Source organism: Aegilops tauschii, chromosome 1, assembly GCF_002575655.3.
Source record: "Aegilops tauschii subsp. strangulata cultivar AL8/78 chromosome 1, Aet v6.0, whole genome shotgun sequence".
NCBI classification, from domain to species: domain Eukaryota; kingdom Viridiplantae; phylum Streptophyta; class Magnoliopsida; order Poales; family Poaceae; genus Aegilops; species Aegilops tauschii.
Genome location: NC_053035.3, coordinates 295,051,019 through 295,069,008, shown reverse-complemented (window position 1 = coordinate 295,069,008; position 17,990 = coordinate 295,051,019).

The window sequence follows — 17,990 nt, the reverse complement described above, 5'->3', positions numbered from 1 at the left end:
AATTCTCCAAAAAGTTTCGCGGTGTTTGGACTCCGGTTGATATTGATTTCCTGCGATGTAAAAAACATGCAAAAGACAGCAACTGGCACTTGGCACTATTTCAATAGATTAGTACCAATAAATGATATAAAATGATTATAAAACATCCAAGAATGATAATATAATAGCGTGGAACAATCAAAAATTATAGATACGTTGGAGACGTATCAGCATCTCCAAGCTTAATTCCTACTCGTCCTCGAGTAGGCAAATGATAAAAACAGAATTTTTGATGTGGAATGTTGCCTAACATGTTCATCACATATTCTTTTCTTTTGTAGCATGGACATATGGACTTTTATATGGTTCAAAGCAATAGTCTAGTTTTGACATGACGATTTCAATACTGAAGCATATCAACAAGCAACCATGTCTTTCGAAATATCAACTCTAAAATAAGTTATCCCTAGCCCATCATGCTCAAACATTGATCCATTCATGCAACACATTCGCATATTAGCTACACCCAATGCTCAAGTACGATCATAGTGCCCCCACTTGGTGCTTTATAAGAGAAGATGGAGACTCAAATTAAAAATAAAAATTGCATAAAGTAAAAGAAAGGCCCTTCGCAGAGGGAAGTAGGGATTTGTAGAGGTGCCAGAGCTCAAAGCGAAAAATATAGAGATAAAAACATTTTGTGAGGCATACATTTCCCACCAACGAAAATGACTTAGAGCTCCCAACACTTTCCATGCTAGATATATCATAGGCGGTTCCCAAACAGAAAATAAAGTTTATTCCTTTTTCCACCATACTTTCACTTTCCATGGCTAACCGTATCCACGGGTGCCCTCCATACCAACACTTTCGAAGGAATTTATTATTTGAAAACATAAAGTAAATTCATTTTTCATTTCGGGACTGGGCATCCCTAATACCTTTTCCTTACTCTCGTGCAATGACAAGTGGATAAACACTCATCGTGAGAATAACACATCTAGCATGGAAAATATTGGCCACCCCTCACCGCCTTGCGAGCGGTATGAGCACACAAAAGAGAAATTTATTTTGAAAGTTAAAGATGGCACATACAAATTTGCTTAGAACGGCAAAAGAATACCGCATATAGGTAGGTATAGTAACTCATGTGGCAAAACTGGTTTAAAGGATTTTGGATGCATAAGTAGTGATCATACTTAGTGCAAAATGAAGGCGGGCAAAAGGTTGAGAAGCGACCAACCAAGAAACGAATAATCTCATAAGCGAGCATTGAGCATAATTAACACCGGATAATGCACCACAAGTAGGATGTAATTTCATTGCATAACTATTGGCTTTCGTGCTTGCACAGGAAATCACAAACCTTAACACCAATATTCTTACTAAAGCATAATTACTCATCAATATGACTCACATATCACATCATCATATCTCAAAACTATTACAAGGAATCAAGTTTATTTTGTCCAATGATCTTCATGAAAGTTTTTATTATATCCTTCTTGGATATCTACCACTTTGGGACTAATTTTCATATGTTGCTTTTGTTAAGCTCAAACAAATATAAGTGAAGATCATGAGCATAATATTTCTTTCTCTCAAATTAATTTAAGTGAAGTAAGAGAGAATTTCTTCAAAAATACTTAAAGCACACCGTGCTCAAAAATATATAAGTGAAGCACTAGAGCAATTCCATAGAAAAGAGCTTCATTGATGGGATGTGAGTGCTGCTTACCTAGCCTCTCTAGCAACTATTTGAGGACTCTATTTTATTTAAAAACTTTCAGTTCTAAGTATTTTATTAAAACAGCAAGGAAAACAAAATAAAATGACATTCCAAGGATAGCACATATCATGTGAAGAAGGAAAAACTTACGGAAAAACTAACACGCACATGTGTGGGCGTTTGCACATCGCCCACACGCCTCCATCACCACTCGTTTTGCCACGTATGAATAGATGACATCAGCAGAAATCTTTTTGGTTTTTGGCTTAAAACTATTTTATCTCCTAATTAAAAAAGTGAATTAAAAATCCGTTTTCACCATTAAATCCGTCTCGACGAGATCTTCAAAACTAGACCCCATGTTGATATGTTTCAACGAATTTTTTTTTACCCAAAAGTTGCCATGATGGTTACACTGTAGTTGCCATAGTGCATAAACTAAAGTTGCCATGTGGCAATTTTAGTTCGTAGATCATGGCCATTTTAGTTTTTTGATGATGGCAATTCTAGTATTTGACCATGAAAATATTTTTTTGTATGAACCATGGCAATTTTAAGTGCATGTATCATGACAATTTTAATTATCGTGCATGGCAAGTCTAGTTTCTTAATTTCCCATTTTATAATATGTCAAAATTTACTTTTAAATGTAGAAGAAAATAGCTGAAACATATCATGGCAACTTCACTGTAAACATCATGGCAATTCATGTGCAATAGACACGACAACTTTTAACCAAAAAAAATTTCGTCAAAATATATTGATACGAGATCTAGTTTCGAAGATCTCATCGCGAGGGATTTAATGGTGAAAACGGATCTTCAATCGGATTTTTCATTTAAGAGACAAAACATTTTAAAAACAAAAAATCCAAAAAGATTTCCACATGCATGCATGCGGTGACATGGCGTAGACTGTGTGCTATAGGGCGTGTGGGCGGGTTTGGCTCCCACCACACGTGTGGGCGTTACCGTTGTCCAAAACTTAGGCTCAACCGATACTAACCGATAATTGTTGAAGAAGAAAGGTGGGATGCCTACCGGGGCATCCCCAAGCTTAGATGCTTGAGACTTCTTGGAATATTAACTTGGGATGCCTTGGGCATCCCCAAGCTTGAGCTTTTGTGTCTCCTTAATTCCTCTCATATCACGGTTTCCCTAAATCTCAAAAACTTCATCCACACAAAACTCAACAAGAACTCGTGAGATAAGTTAGTATAAACCAATGGAAAAACCTTATCATTCTCTACTGTAGCAAATCACAAAAATTATTATTCAACATTGCATACTAAATTCCTTGGGCCAAGCCTTGTTAAGGTCCTTGAAAACGACACATAGGCGCCAGGATTTGTCCTTCTTTGGTACCATCACCAGGTTTGCTAGCCAGTCCGGATGTTTTATTTCTCTAATGAATCCGGCCTCGAGTAACTTGGCTAGCTCTTCTCCCATGGCTTGTCGCTTGGGCTCAGAGAAACGCCGAAGAGTCTCTTAACCGGCTTGAACCCCTTTAGAATGTTAAGGCTGTGCTCGGCCAGCCTGTGTGGGATTCCTGGCAGGTCTGAAGGATGCTAGGCGAAGATGTCCCAATTCTCACGCAAGAACTCCCGCAATGCGGCGTCTGTTGTGGGGTTTAGCTGTGCCCCAATGGATGCTATTTTTGTAGGGTCCATTGGGTGGACCTGGAATTTGAGTATTTCGTCCGCTAGTTTAAAAGAGGTGGACTTGGGTCTTTTGTCGAGTATCACGTCATCCCTGTCCACTGTGGAGCACAGCACAGTTAGTTCTTCGGGCGCAAGGGCTTCGGATAATGCCTCGAGGGCTAGTGCGGCGGTTTTATTTTTTGCTCGGAGTGCTATGTCCGGATCACTAGCTAGAGTGATGATTCCATTGGGCCCGGGCATTTTGAGCTTCATGTACCCGTAATGGGGTATAGCTTGGAAGATCGTGAATGCCTCCCGCCCTAAAAGGGCGTGGTATCCGCTACTGAACGGGGCCACTTGGAATGTGATTTCTTCGGACCTATAGTTCTCCGGCGTGCTGAATACCATGTCTAGTGTGATTTTTCCCGCACATCGTGCCTCCCGACTAGGGATGATTCCTCTGAAGGTCGTGCTGCTTTGCTCAATGCGGCTCTTGTCTATTTCTATTTTTCGAAGAGTCTCCTCATAGATGAGGTTTAATCCGCTGCCACCGTCCATGAGCACTTTAGTAAGCCGGAAACCGTCCACAATTGGACTAAGGACCAAGGCGGCTGGTGCTCGGGCTGTTCGGAATTTAGGTTCGTCACTGGCATTGAAGGTTATAGCCGTATCGCTGCATGGATTTGTTGCTGCTATGTGGCAGACTTCGGCAAGGCTGCGGAGTGCTCGCTTGCGCCTATTATTTGAGGCGAAGGTCTCGAAGACTGTCAATACTGTATTGTTATTTTCCACAGGATGGTGCTTTGTGGTGTTGTGGATGAGGAGATCCTCGCCACTCTTGGCCACCTGCCGGAGTATCCAACATGCTCTAAGGCTGTGTGTTGGCATGGTATCTGGTGTACTGTCAATTTTGCATGGCCCGTTGAGCCATCCCTCCAATACAGTTCCACGCCTTGTAGTGGGTTTTGGTTTCTTTGTAATTAGATCGGGCGACTTATGAGAGTACACCCTTTTAGTTCGGACGGGGGGTTTAGTGAGAGCCGGAGGATCCCAGAATTTTGTTTGGGTTTTCCAGGCGCTTTCCATCGCACTGTACTTCCATACTATGGCCGCCAAGTCAGCGAAGTGTGCTATGTCACGGCGACTTATGGTGTTGAGGATTCCCTTGTCCGTGCAATTTTTGCAAAAGAGTGAAATTGTGTCTTCCTCGCGACAGTCCTTGACCTTGCTCATTACAAGGAGGAATCTGGCCCAATAGTGATGTACTGTCTCTTGGGGCTCTTGTCTAATGTGGGAAAGATCACTTATGTCTGGGTGGGTGGGTAGATTTAAGTCCAAACCCTGACCCGATCTGAGACCCAGGGGGAGGAGTTTCCGAGCTTGGCAGTTCGGGCTCCGGGATGTTGCCCAATAGATCTAGCCCGCTATCTGATTCTAGGTTCAAAGCTTGGGCCATGTCCTCCCATAGACAGGTGTCCAGCTTGGAGAGCTCGGGAATCCGGACATAGTTTGTCCTCAAGATAGAGGAAGAATCGCTGCATCGCTCCTCCACCACCGCTATCTGATGGGTGACCGGCGGAGAGTTAATCTCCCTTTGGTCGGGTTTAAGCCCGATCCGATCATAGTCTGTAGCGACTCCCAGGGCGGCGATGCGATCCAAGAGCTCATTCAAGGAAGAGAGCTCCATTGGATCCATCTGCTCGGCGAATCCCGAGCCGACGTGGAGGCTGTTTTTGATGACCCGAGAAGTCATCGTCGGTGCAATGGCCGAACGGGCGGTCATGACGAAGCCACCTAGTCGGAGATTTTGGCCTACAGCCAGGGCTCCCCTAGAGGTAATGTTGTCCTCGACAACAAGACGAGCCATCAAGCCTTATGGTGATGGCACAGAGGAACTCTCAATGAAAGCACCAATGTCAGTGTCAAAACCGGCGGATCTCGGGTAGGGGGTCCCGAACTGTGCGTCTAAGGCGGATGGTAACAGGAGGCGGGGGACACAATGTTTACCCAGGTTCGGGCCCTCTCGATGGAGGTAATACCCTACTTCCTGCTTGATTGATCTTGATGATATGAGTATTACAAGAGTTGATCTACCACGAGATCGTAGAGGCTAAACCCTAGAAGCTAGCCTATGATTATGATTGTTGTCGTCCTATAGACTAAACCCTCCGGTTTATATAGACACCGGAGGGGGTTAGGGTTACACAGAGTCGGTTACAAAGGAGGAGATCTACATATCCGAATTGCCAAGCTTGCCTTCCATGCAAAGGAGAGTCCCATGCGGACACGGGACGAAGTCTTCAATCTTGTATCTTCATAGTCCAACAGTCCGGCCAAAGTATATAGTCCAACAGATAATGCCCGGGCCCAATGGAATCATCACTCTAGCTAGTGATCCGGATATAGCACTCCGCGCCGAAAATAAAACCGCCACACTAGCCCTCGAGGTGTTATCTGAAGCCCTTGCGGCTGAAGAACTAACTGCGATGTGCTCCACAGTGGACAGGGACAAGGTGATACTCGATAAAAGACCCATGTCCACCTCTTTTAAACCAGCGAACGAAATAGTCAAAATCCAGGTCCACCACAACGGACCCTACAAAAACAGCATCCATCGGGGCACAGCTGAACCCCACAAGAGACGCCGCACTGCGGGAGTTCCTGCGCGAGAATTGGGACATCTTCGCCTGGCATCCTTCAGACATGCCAGGAACCCTTAACATTCTAAAAGGGTTCAAGCCGGTCAAGCAGACTCTTCGGCGTTTCTCTGAGCCTAAGCGAGAAGCCATGGGAGAAGAGCTAGCCAAGTTACTCGAGGCCGGATTCATTAGAGAAATAAAACATCCGGACTGGCTAGCAAACCTGGTGATGGTACCAAAGAAGGACAAATCCTGGCGCCTATGTGTCAATTTCAAGGACCTTAACAAGGCTTGCCCCAAGGATCCCTTCCCCCTCCCCCGCATCGATCAAATCATCGACGCTACCGCAGGACATGACTCATTGTGTGTCCTCGATGCATACTCCGGATACCATCAAATTAAGATGGCGGAGTCCGATCAAGCTGCAACGGCATTTATCACCCCATACGGCCCCTTCTGTTTTAACACCATGCCCTTCGGGCTCAAAAACGCCGGTGCAACCTATCAACGCATGATTCAGACATGCCTGGAAACACAAATCGGCAAAACAGTGGAGGCATATGTAGACGATGTGGTCATCAAAACCAGACACGTCGAATCTTTAATAGATGACTTGAGGCTTACGTTCGACAATCTCCGAACATATGACATCAAGCTCAATCCGGAAAAATGCGTTTTCGACGCGCCCGCCGGAAAGCTCTTGGGCTTCATCGTTTCCAATAGAGGAATTGAAGCAAATCCGGCTAAAATTCGAGCTCTGTCACAGTTGGCTATCCCAACAGACCTCAAGCAAATCCAGAATTTAACTGAATGCGTGGATGCCTTAAGCCGCTTTATCTCCCGATTGGGAGAAAAGGCACTACCTCTTTATCGCCTTCATCGACGCACTGAACACTTTGAGTGGACGGATGCGGCCATGGCAGGATTGGAAGAAGTAAAAGCTGTCTTGGCCACCAACCCAATCCTGACCGCGCCAAATGTCGGCGAACCAATGTTGTTATATATAGCGGCAACACACCAAGTTGTAAGCGCAGTGCTCGTCGTCGAGCGAGAGGCGGACGAACATAAGTTCCCGCTTCAAAAGCCGGTATACTACGTATCCACTGTCCTCACTCCATGCAAATCACGGTACCCACATTATCAAAAGATAGCATACGCGGTCTTCAGGGCATCCCGGAAACTACGACACTACTTTCAAGAGTGTTCAATTACGGTGGCCTCCGAAGTACCACTCAACGACATAATAAATAACCGCGGTGCCACGCGCCGGATTGCTAAATGGGCTATTGAGCTCCTCCCGTTCGACATAACATACAAACCACGGCGAGCCATTAAGTCACAAGTACTGGCTGATTTCGTCGCCGAATGGACAGAAGCCGAACTCCCTAAAGAGTACGGCGCGCACTCCAATTGGATCATGCACTTTGACGGCTCTAAAATGCTGGCTGGTCTGGGGGCAGGCGTCATCCTGACATCCCCCACCGGATACAGTCCGATACGTACTCCAAATATTATACACAGACTCCAACAACGCAGCAGAATATGAGGCCCTGTCTCCGGATGGCAGTCTCCATGGGCATTCAACGCCTAGAGGTGCGTGGGGATTCGAACCTCGCAATATCTCAAATAAATGGAGACTTCGACGCCAAGGATCCGAAAATGGCGGCTTACCGCAACGCCGTCCTCAAAATGTCAGCTCGGTTCGAGGGGCTCGAATTCCACCATGTGGTCCGAGAAAACAATCAAGTGGCAGATATCCTCACCCGCATCAGCGCTAAGCGCGACCCTGTCCCACCTAATATCTTCTTGGAAAGGCTGTTTAAGCCATCTGTGGTATGGGAAGGTGAGACCGGCAACAACAGTCCGGACCCGGCCACAACGCCAGATACCGAATACTCTGACGCAATCGGAGGCTCTGCCACCGAAATAATACCTTCGGCCCACGTGATTATGGCTGTCATCGCCCCATGGACAGAACCCTTCTTAGCCTACCTAACTAGGCAAGAACTCCCTGAGGACCCAAACGAGGCACGTTGCATTGTGCGGCGGTCTAAAGCCTACAAGGTCCACGAGGGAGAGCTTTATAAGAAAAGTGTTACAGGAGTACTTCAAAGGTGCATCTCTGAAGAGGAAGGACGGCAACTTTTGGCAGAAATTCATGCTGGACTCGGCGGCCACCACGCCGCAGCTCGGGCCCTTGTAAGCAAGGCCTTCCGTACAGGTTTTTACTGGCCGATGGCCCGAGCAGACGCACAGGACCTCGTCCAACGTTGCGTCGGTTGCCAGCTTTTTGCAAACCAAAGCCATCTGCCACCTACTGCTCTCGGAACAATCCCCATTACTTGGCCCTTCGCAGTCTGGGGGCTTGATATGGTCGGACCCCTTAAAGGAGGAAGCCATAAGAAAAAAGTACCTATTGGTCATGGTGGATAAATTCACCGAATGGATAGAGGCCAAACCAATTAAAACGGCCGAGTCCAGACCAGTGATAGACTTCATATCCGGGGTTGTACACCGTTACGACGTCCCCCACAGCATCATCACTGATAACGGCTCGAACTTTACAGCCGACGAGGTAAAAACTTGGTGGGGCAACATGGGCATTAAGCTCGATTATGCCTCCGTCTATCACCCCCAAACAAACGGTCAGGTCGAGCGAGCAAATGGTCTCATTATGAGCGGCATTAAACCCAGATTAGTGCGATCCTTGAAGGAATCAGATATGCACTGGGTTGAGGAGCTCGACTCCGTACTATGGGGGCTGCGGACCACGCCGAATCGCACTACCGGATACACACCATTTTTTGTGTACGGCACAGAGGCGGTACTTCCCTGCGACATCATTCATGACTCACCTCGAGTGCGCATGTACGAAGAGAAAGAAGCCGAGCTTGATCGGCAGGACAGTTTGGACGCCCTGGAGGAGGAGCGTGACGTGGAAAAAGCCCGCTCCGCATTCTATCACCAACAGGCTCGACGGTATCAAAGCAGAGAAGTATGGGCCAAAACTTATAACGTTGGCGAACTCGTTCTACGCCTACCAGAGAAGAAAAATGACAAGCTCAAGCCCAAATGGGAAGGTCCCTTCATTATTGACAAAGTTCTGACCGGTGGAGCGTACCGTCTGTGGGATGCATCGGACAATCGACTCGAGCCAAACCCATGGAACGCGGCTAGACTCCGAAGTTTTTACGCCTAGTGTGGACTCTGTGTTCGTCTCCTTACCTCCGTCAATTTTATATATATATATATATTTGTTACCTGTATTTTCTTTCTTTCTTTCTTCCCTTTTTCTTCATGGCCTCAAAAGGTTAAAATGTGTCTTGACTACACAATCTTGATGCGCTAGGCGTGCTCATTATACCTGGGGGCTTCTTATACAGAAGCTTAATATAACTATGTTCCGGGCTCTATGCCCCCCGCACATGTGTTACTTTTCCACATGTACCTTTTCTTCGCCATTATATGCATCGATATGACTTAAGTTTTGGCCAAGTTGGGTTGCCTGGCTCTTGTGTTTATGCCCTACGTTCCCGTTAATTCGGCTAGGGCATAAGGGGAGCACCTCTGCGATTGTTACTGGCGGGTCAGACGGATGTGTACCTCAGACTGGGTGAAGCCCAAAGCTAGCGTTCTTAAGGAAATATTCGGTCGGTGAACAAAAGATGACTTTTACTTATTTCAATACAAGCCCCCAGATGTTTATATCCTGCGTCTCTTTTCGCAGTTCGGGCATGCACATTATTGCATGTGTACCCAGGGAAAGGAACCCTTAACGGAACTATTCTCCCTAGAAGATGTTTCTTACTATCCATGTAATATAACATAGCAAGTTGGGGACTTGTCTGTTCAAGCACCTATGACCCCTACGCCTGGTTTCCACGCGTACCCCGGTTTTTACATAACTGAGCGGGTATTCGGATACACTCCGGACTGTCGGGTCCGGAGGTCGAAGTGAAAAGGTCCGCCATGACAAATGATTTACAATCCGGCTAGGGACAATATATGTCACTTGAAATACACAGTCATTTAGACTGACTAAATTCTTCTTCTATACCATCCAACAGGCTGTCTAGCCTACAATCCTGTTGGGAATACTTTGCGGCTAATTTCACCTGGTCATACACCAAACTGATGGGGATCTCTTTCCCGTCAGACCCCACAGGTCCGACTTCGGCCATATGGTTCGGGTCAGCCTTGGTATATCGAGTCTTCACCATGGCCCAGGCTTCCCTTGCACCTTGTCGGCAGGCAGATATCTTCCATAATCGGAAGCGCCGCCACGCTCCCTTGAGCATCTCTACGAGCTCCCCCATGCCTCCTGGCAGGGAGGCGGATGGCCACAAGGCCTGGGCAATGCCCTACATCACCTGCTAAACTTGTTCATGCAGTTGTGAGAGCTCTCGCAGAAGATCACCCGCAGACCCAGGCATCTCCTCTGCGGGATGACCCGTCAGCATACCTACAGATATAACTCTGTTAGCCGGTTTCTTCGCCGAACTCTATAAAAGTTCGTTCAAACACTTCATAAAAATGCCGCGTTGAAACCTCTTATTCTCCTTTACGGAGTCAGCAAGCTGGGCCCGAACATCTTTCAGTTCAACGCCTAGTCGAGTATTGGCATCTTAGAGATCGTTTTTCTCCCGCCTAACCTGCGTAAGCACGCGCTCGCCAGCCTTTAGCTGTCGTTGAGCACGTTGCTCATCCCCCCGTATGACCTTCGGATTCACTCCGGGATTATCTGTAGAATCTATTGTGAGATTTGCAGGCATGCCAAATACTTACTTGTACATGTCATTCTTTTCGATAGAAAAAAGTGTTACCAGATGAGGCCTTCTCGGACTCCTTCATTGTGGCAACCACGGCCCGTAGCTGGGCTTTGCACTCCTCCAGCTCTTGAGACAGCCGGGTATTCTTCTCCGTAAGAACCTACACAGACAATGATCCTTAAATCAGTTGTGCCAACTGTTTCAAGTCTCAGTGGCTACTGATATACATAATTATCAGATTTTCTTACCCGTATATCCTTTACATACTGGTCCATGGCTCTGGCAAGACCATTTTGAGCAGCTCGGATGTACGCGTCTCCTGAGTTGAAGGCATCAAATGCCTCTTGAGAGAAACAAGGGTCGCAGAGTACGGCCCGGCGACGCCTGTGATTCATGGCACTCTCCACTTCGGAATTCATAGCGGACAGCCTATCCGCATCCTTTGTAGGAGGAACATCCGGCGTTGTCCCCATGTTAGCATCTGCCTGTAAGTCCAGCTCTGGAGCCCGGCTAGTGGAGGCGTGGCCTGCAGGCTCTCCGGATATGGTCCGGCGAGCGTTTTTCCTGCCAGGAACCATGGACGTCATTATATTTTCAAGACGACAACCACGGAGCAGGGTTCTTTTTCATACCTCTACGACGGCATCTCAGTCTTGACCGCCTTCCTTTTAAGCCTACCCGGTTTCGGTGCCCCTTGTTGGTGAGTCACTACGGGTTCGGCATGGCGTCCCGAGGGCCTTCCCTGTAAGACACCATATGTGTGCGGTAGGTAAAGTGCAAAAAAAGGGATCCTTCTCGGAAGTTGGAACTCCGGTTTTACTTACATGCGATGCAGGGAGCAGTCCAGGATAATCGGCTATGATAGCCACCAAGGCACCGTCGCAGCTTAACTGATAGAACGTCCTGTCAATGAGCTCCACAAATGTGTCCGGATCTTCTTCGAGTTCGGGGTCGAGGGCCCGGTCAGGGTCCTCTAGTTGTGGAGACGGGCTGTGGACCTCCCTCATAGCTTTTCGCAGTTCCTGCTATGAAATAGCAAGGCAAATACTTATGACGAAGAATGCGGGAAGGTCTGGAGTAAAAAGTAGCAGCTCACCCAGTTTGGGGGGTTGTACATGGAGAATCCATCCCGTGGCTTAATACGGATGAACTCCTCTTCCTCTCCTTTATATAATTTGGACAGTATTTTCGCTAGAGCAGCGACGGAGTCCGGACCTTTACGACCGCAGCGGGTGGCATCGTTGTAACGCCCACGATGCGGCTATATCTCCCACGTGTCGAGGCATGACTTGGAGGCATAACCGCATGGTGGTTTTGTCGCAAGAAGGGTCATCTTCACACAATCCCATGTAATGAACAAGAATGGGATAAAGGGTTGGCTTACAGTCGCCACTTCACACAATACATAAATTAAACATACATCATTCAGAGTACAATCAAGGTCCGAGTACGGAACAAAAATAAAAGAAGACAACCCCAACTGCTAGATCCCCGATCGTCCCAACTGGGCTCCACTACTAATCATCAGGGAAAGAAACATAGTAACGACCAAGTTCCTCGTCGAACTCCCACTTGAGCTCGATTGCGTCACCTGCACTGGAATCATCGGCACCTACAAGTGTTTTTGTAGAATCTGTGAGTCACGAGGACTCAGCAATCTCACACTCGCGAGATCAAGACTATTTAAGCTTATAGGAAGGATGGGGTAATGAGGTGGAGCTGCAGCAAGCACTAAGCAAATAGGGTGGCTAACATACGCAAGTAAGAGCGAGAAGAGGAGCAACGCAACGGTCGCGAAGCTAGAAGTGATCAAGAAGTGATCCTGAAACTACTTACGTTCATACATAACCCGAACCGTGTTCACTTCCCGGGCTCCGCCGAAAAGAGACCATCACGGCTACACACGTGGTTGATGTATTTTAATTAAGTCAAGTGTCAAGTTCTCTACAACCGGACATTAACAAATTCCCATCTGCCACATAACCGCGGGCACGGCTCTCGAAAGTTTATACCCTGCAGGGGTGTCCCAACTTAGCCCATCACAAGCTCTCACGGTCAATGAAGGATATTCCTTCTCCCAGGAAGACCCGATCAGACTCGGAATCCCGGTTAAAGACATTTCGACAATGGTAAAACAAGACCAGCAAAGCCGCCCGAATGTGCGGACAAATCCCGATAGGAGCTGCACATATCTCGTTCTCAGGGCACACCGGATAAGTCAAGCTACGAGTAAAACCAGGCCTCGAGTTTCCCCGAGGTGGCCCCGCAGGCTGCTCGGTTCGGACCAACACTCAAAGGAGCGCTGGCCCAGGGGGTTAAAATAAAGATGACCCTTGAGTCCGCGGAACCCAAGGGAAAAAGACTTAGGTAGGCAAATGGTAAAACCAAGGTTGGGCCTTGCTGGAGGAGTTTTATTCAAGGCGAACTGTCAAGGGGTTCCCATTATCACCCAACCGCATAAGGAACGCAAAATCAAGGAACATAACACCGGTATGACGGAAACTAGGGCAGCAAGAGTGGAACAAAACACCAGGCATAAGGCCGAGCCTTCCACCCTTTACCAAGTATATAGATGCATTAATTAAATAAGAGATATTGTGATATCCCAAAATATCCATGTTCCAACATGGAACCAACTTCATCTTCACCTGCAACTAATAAGAGGGGCTGAGCAAAAGCGGTAACATAGCCAAACAACGGTATGCTAGGAAGGTGGGTTAGAGGCTTGACATGGAAATATGGGAGGCATGATAAACAAGTGGTAGGTAGCGCGACATAGCAATAGAGCGAACAACTAGCAAGCAAAGATAGAAGTGATTTCGAGGGTATGGTCATCTTGCCTGAGATCCCGCAAGGAAGGAGAACGAGTCCATGAAGAAGACAAACGGACGTAGTCGAACGAATCCTCACAACTCCGTAACGAAACCGAAGCTAACGCGGGAAGCAAACCGGAAAGAAGCAAACAACATGGTAAACAACCATCACATCAACATGGCATGATGCACAATCAAGTATGATGCATGTCCGGTTTAATGAGGCATGGCATGCCAAAGTGCACAAACAATACTACGAATTAAGTGGAGCTCAATATGCAACGAGTTGCATATAGACGAAACACCACATTCGATTATTTAGTTCTCTCCCGTTTATGTTCCCAACAATATTAAATGTTATTTAACATGGCAACGGGTGAAGCAAATGAAAACTACCTATCTAGGCAAGTTTAAATGAGGCCGGAACAACAAACAACAAGTCCGGAAAATCCTCATATGCATATTATGAATTTGGTACTGTTCTGCCCTAAACACAATTTTAGAGTTGTCAAACATGCACAGTAGTGTCACCATGTTAGACTATGCATTTTGCTACCCCATTTACATATAAAGTTTATCAAATTCGGAGCTACGGTTAATTAGTTATGAAATAAATCATTTTAACACGCTAATTATGCAAATTAATTCAAACAGCACATTTAAACATTTTAAACATGGATGAAAGTTGCATATTATGAAACTAGAAGGAATTCTAAGCATTTTACATATTTAAACCATTTTAATCCGATGCACGGTTGTGGAGTTATTAAATGCATGAATTGCAAGGGTGTTTCTATAAAACCACAAACTCTGGATAAATAGCTAAATTCGCAGGCAGGAAAAAAAATGAACGGGCCGAATCTGCTAGGCACTGAGGAGCTCACCATGGGCCAAGGCCCAGTCGACCCAGAGGCTGGAGGAGACCGGTTGGGCTGCTAGGCGCGCTTCTGGACCGAGCGAGAAGGGGAGGTGCGGTCAAGCGAGGCAGCGCGCGGGTCAACGCAGGGACGAGGCGAGCGAGCTGCTGCTGCTCGTTTCTGAAGAACAGAAATAGCAGCAGGTTCAAACGCCGGCGGCAGGGCACGATGGACTTCGGCGACGTGGGCGCAAGGAACGGAGGGAGTGCAGCGAGATGGGGCCTACAGGCGGCGGACGGCGGCGAGGATCCACCGGATCTGACGAGGGGAGCCAGTTCCTGATGGTGGGAGTCGAACAGGACGACGGCGACTCGGCTCCTGTGAAGAAATACAGAGAGCGAGCGAATTCAGAGAGGAGAGACAGGGAGAGGAAACGGGAAAGAAAAGGAGGAGCCAGGGCGACCTAGTAGCTCCCATGCGACGGCGGCGCCGTCCTCCGGTGACCACGCATCATCGATCGTCGGAACCAGGAGGTGGGCGAGCTCGGAGGCCTTCGCGCGCCATGGTTCCTGCAGGTCGAGAGAGAGGGGCGCGTGAAGGAAGGAGGAAGTGGAGCAGGGGAAGAAGAAGGAAGACAGGGGGTGGCGCTGGTGACTGCTTGTCGCCGGCAGTTGTTTGGCCAGCAGCGACGAGGTGCTCGGGGACGCGGGGTGCACGGCGACACAAGGGGAAGCTCGGCGCCAACGGCTTCGGGAACGAGGCAGAGGAGGCGGCTCAGGGATCGGGCGCGCGAGGCGGTGGTCGAGGAGCTCGGGGTGTTGGAGACACGAGATCGAGGGAAATCAGGAGCAGCGCTCGTTGGCTCGGGCTCGATCCCGAGGAATGAGGAGGCTGGTCGGGGAGGATTTGGACCATGGGTGCGGGCTCTAGTTTGTGGGGATCGATGGATTTGGAAGTTTTGGTGGTGGCTGGTTGGTGCGAAGGGGATCCCGAGGTGGGAGAATGACAGTGGCGGCGGCGGCGGAGGATTTGATGGATGGGACAGCTAGGGCTAGGGTTTCATCTGAATATATAGCAGTGGGCTAGGCATATGGTCATTCGGTCCCTCCGATCGTAATCGGACGGTCCGAGATAAATAGGTTAGGAGAGTCTAAATAAGAAATGAGGATGTTTTATAGATGTTTGGGGATGATCCGGACCCAACGGTCACGACTGAGCGGTTCGGGTTCGGGACAGCTTTCGGACGCGCGCGAGGGGTTTGACGAAAGGCCAAGGAGATAAAGGGGGTTTTGACGGGCTCAGAGAAGAGAGAGAAGAGAGCGGTCCGGTTGATATGACAGGTCAACAGAGACAAGGAAGAAGCGGCAATTACGAGCAGATGCAAGTTTTGAAAAAAATGACGGCAACGAGTGCCGATGCAATGCGGATGATGCCATGATGAAATGGAACAAACAAATAAATACACGCGACGATAACGAAAAACATGGAAGGCGTCTGGAGCGTCGGTCTCGGGGCGTTACAACACTCCACCACTACAAGAGGATCTCGTCCCGAGATCTAGGATGGCACCAGAGAGAAACGGAAGAGGAAGAAGTAAAACAAAGTTGCTTCTTTGACAAAAGAGTGAAACCAACGAACCTGGAGAGGTTGGACAACTCCAAGGAAAGAATACAATGGAGATGAACGAAGTTGAAAACACTCCGTTAGAAAAGAGGAACAAGGAACATTGCGAGAACCTTGTAGGTTGAAGGACATGAAACAAGAGCTTAACGGATCAAAAATAATATGAAAGCACACCGGTAGAAAAGATAAACAAGGAACAAGAATGACATAATTTGGACAGCACTCTGGTAGAAAAGAGAAGGAAAACTTGATAAGATGGAAAGAACTTGAAAAGGGAACACCACACTCCGATTAAATGGATTAGCAAGGAAAAGAACATGATCTTGGCAAAACGAGATGATGAGTCGAAGAGAGTAGCATCACAATGCCTCCGGAAGAAATGAAAGAATGGAATGAAAAGAACGGAGAAGAAAAACAACATGTTCTACTTCAAGTGAATTTGAGAGAGCATCCTTAAAAAGAAGGATAGTACGGAGTTGTTGAAAAATCAACAATGAAAACAATAAGCTGCTTGTGGGCTTATGAAAACATCTCAAAACTTGAGGTGAAATTCTGCCACTAACGAAAACAATTGCTTGATTGAGATCAATGAAGATATGAAAACTTCTCTCGCCGAGAGGATAGGAGAAAACATGGATCATTGATAAGCATCTTAATTAGCAACATTCCCAATGGAAGGCTTTAGGTGAAATATAACCCAAGATAACTCCAATGAAGAAACGATGGGTTTAAATATCTCATTCTTAACAACTTGTGAACCTTGAAACACGAAGGAAAATTGTCAAGAATGGCATAACACCACCTCAAAAGATAAGATAGAAAGAATTGCACTTCGGAATGCAAGAAGAAGAATACTTGAGCTCCTCCAACAAGAATCTTGAAGAACACTTCGAGAATGAATTAAATCCTTGATGAACCATCATGTAGAGCCTCCATGAAGAACTCCGATAATAAAAGGATGATAAAAAAAGAGAGAAGTTGAGAACACGAGGTGAAGCCTTGCGATGATTTAGATGGAGCTTCAGGACGATATAATGAGAAAAGTTTGAACTCCGGAAAAGAAAAGATGAAGCATCTCAAACCGAGAATGTGATATGATGAACAAACTCCAGAAAGAAGAGATGAACAACTTAGAACTGAGAAATTGATACCATTAAGAACTCCGGAAGAAGGAATTAATCACTTGGATGAAACAAGAACAAGAATTATGTTATGCTTATCCTTCACCAATTAGATTGATGACAAGCAACAGATTTGGCATACTACTTATTCTCGTAGAAAGGATTAAGAGAGACATAGCGCAAACTTGAGAAGGTCTTGATGGAACCACCGGTAGGATTTGGAAACAACGAATTAATTGATATGATAACAAAGGAATAGAAATCTTGAACGAACCACCGAAGAATTGAAAACAAACGAAGTAAAGGGATGAATCACCGGTAAGAATTTGAAACCGAACGAAGATACTTGGGGAAATTTAGATACAAGAGAATGAAGAGATCATGAGCTGACTAGGGAATACTTGAGCGATGCACCGGTAAGATTTGGAGAACGAGAGCTGAAAGCTGGAATGAGTAATTCTAAGATGATGAGTTCCAGAGAATCAAACTGAAAAGACTCCTGAATTGCTCCGGATGGGTGAAAAGAATTCTCGCAGTCAAAAACAATTATGAGAGGATGGCAACAAGTTAGAACCACGCATCTTTGAGAGAATGGATAAGATTGAAGAGGAACTCTTCTTCGGTCTTCAAATGTTGAGAATGATGACAAGAAACACCACCATGAATTGTTGAGGCACTCCGGAATGACAATTAGAAAGATTGAACCAACAATGAAAAGAATTCGAAAGATCTTGGAGAAAGACATTTGACTGATGATAATTCATTCTTACGTCAAACTTTGCAATGAATTTGAGTATAACTCCGGAAAGAATTAGAAGCAG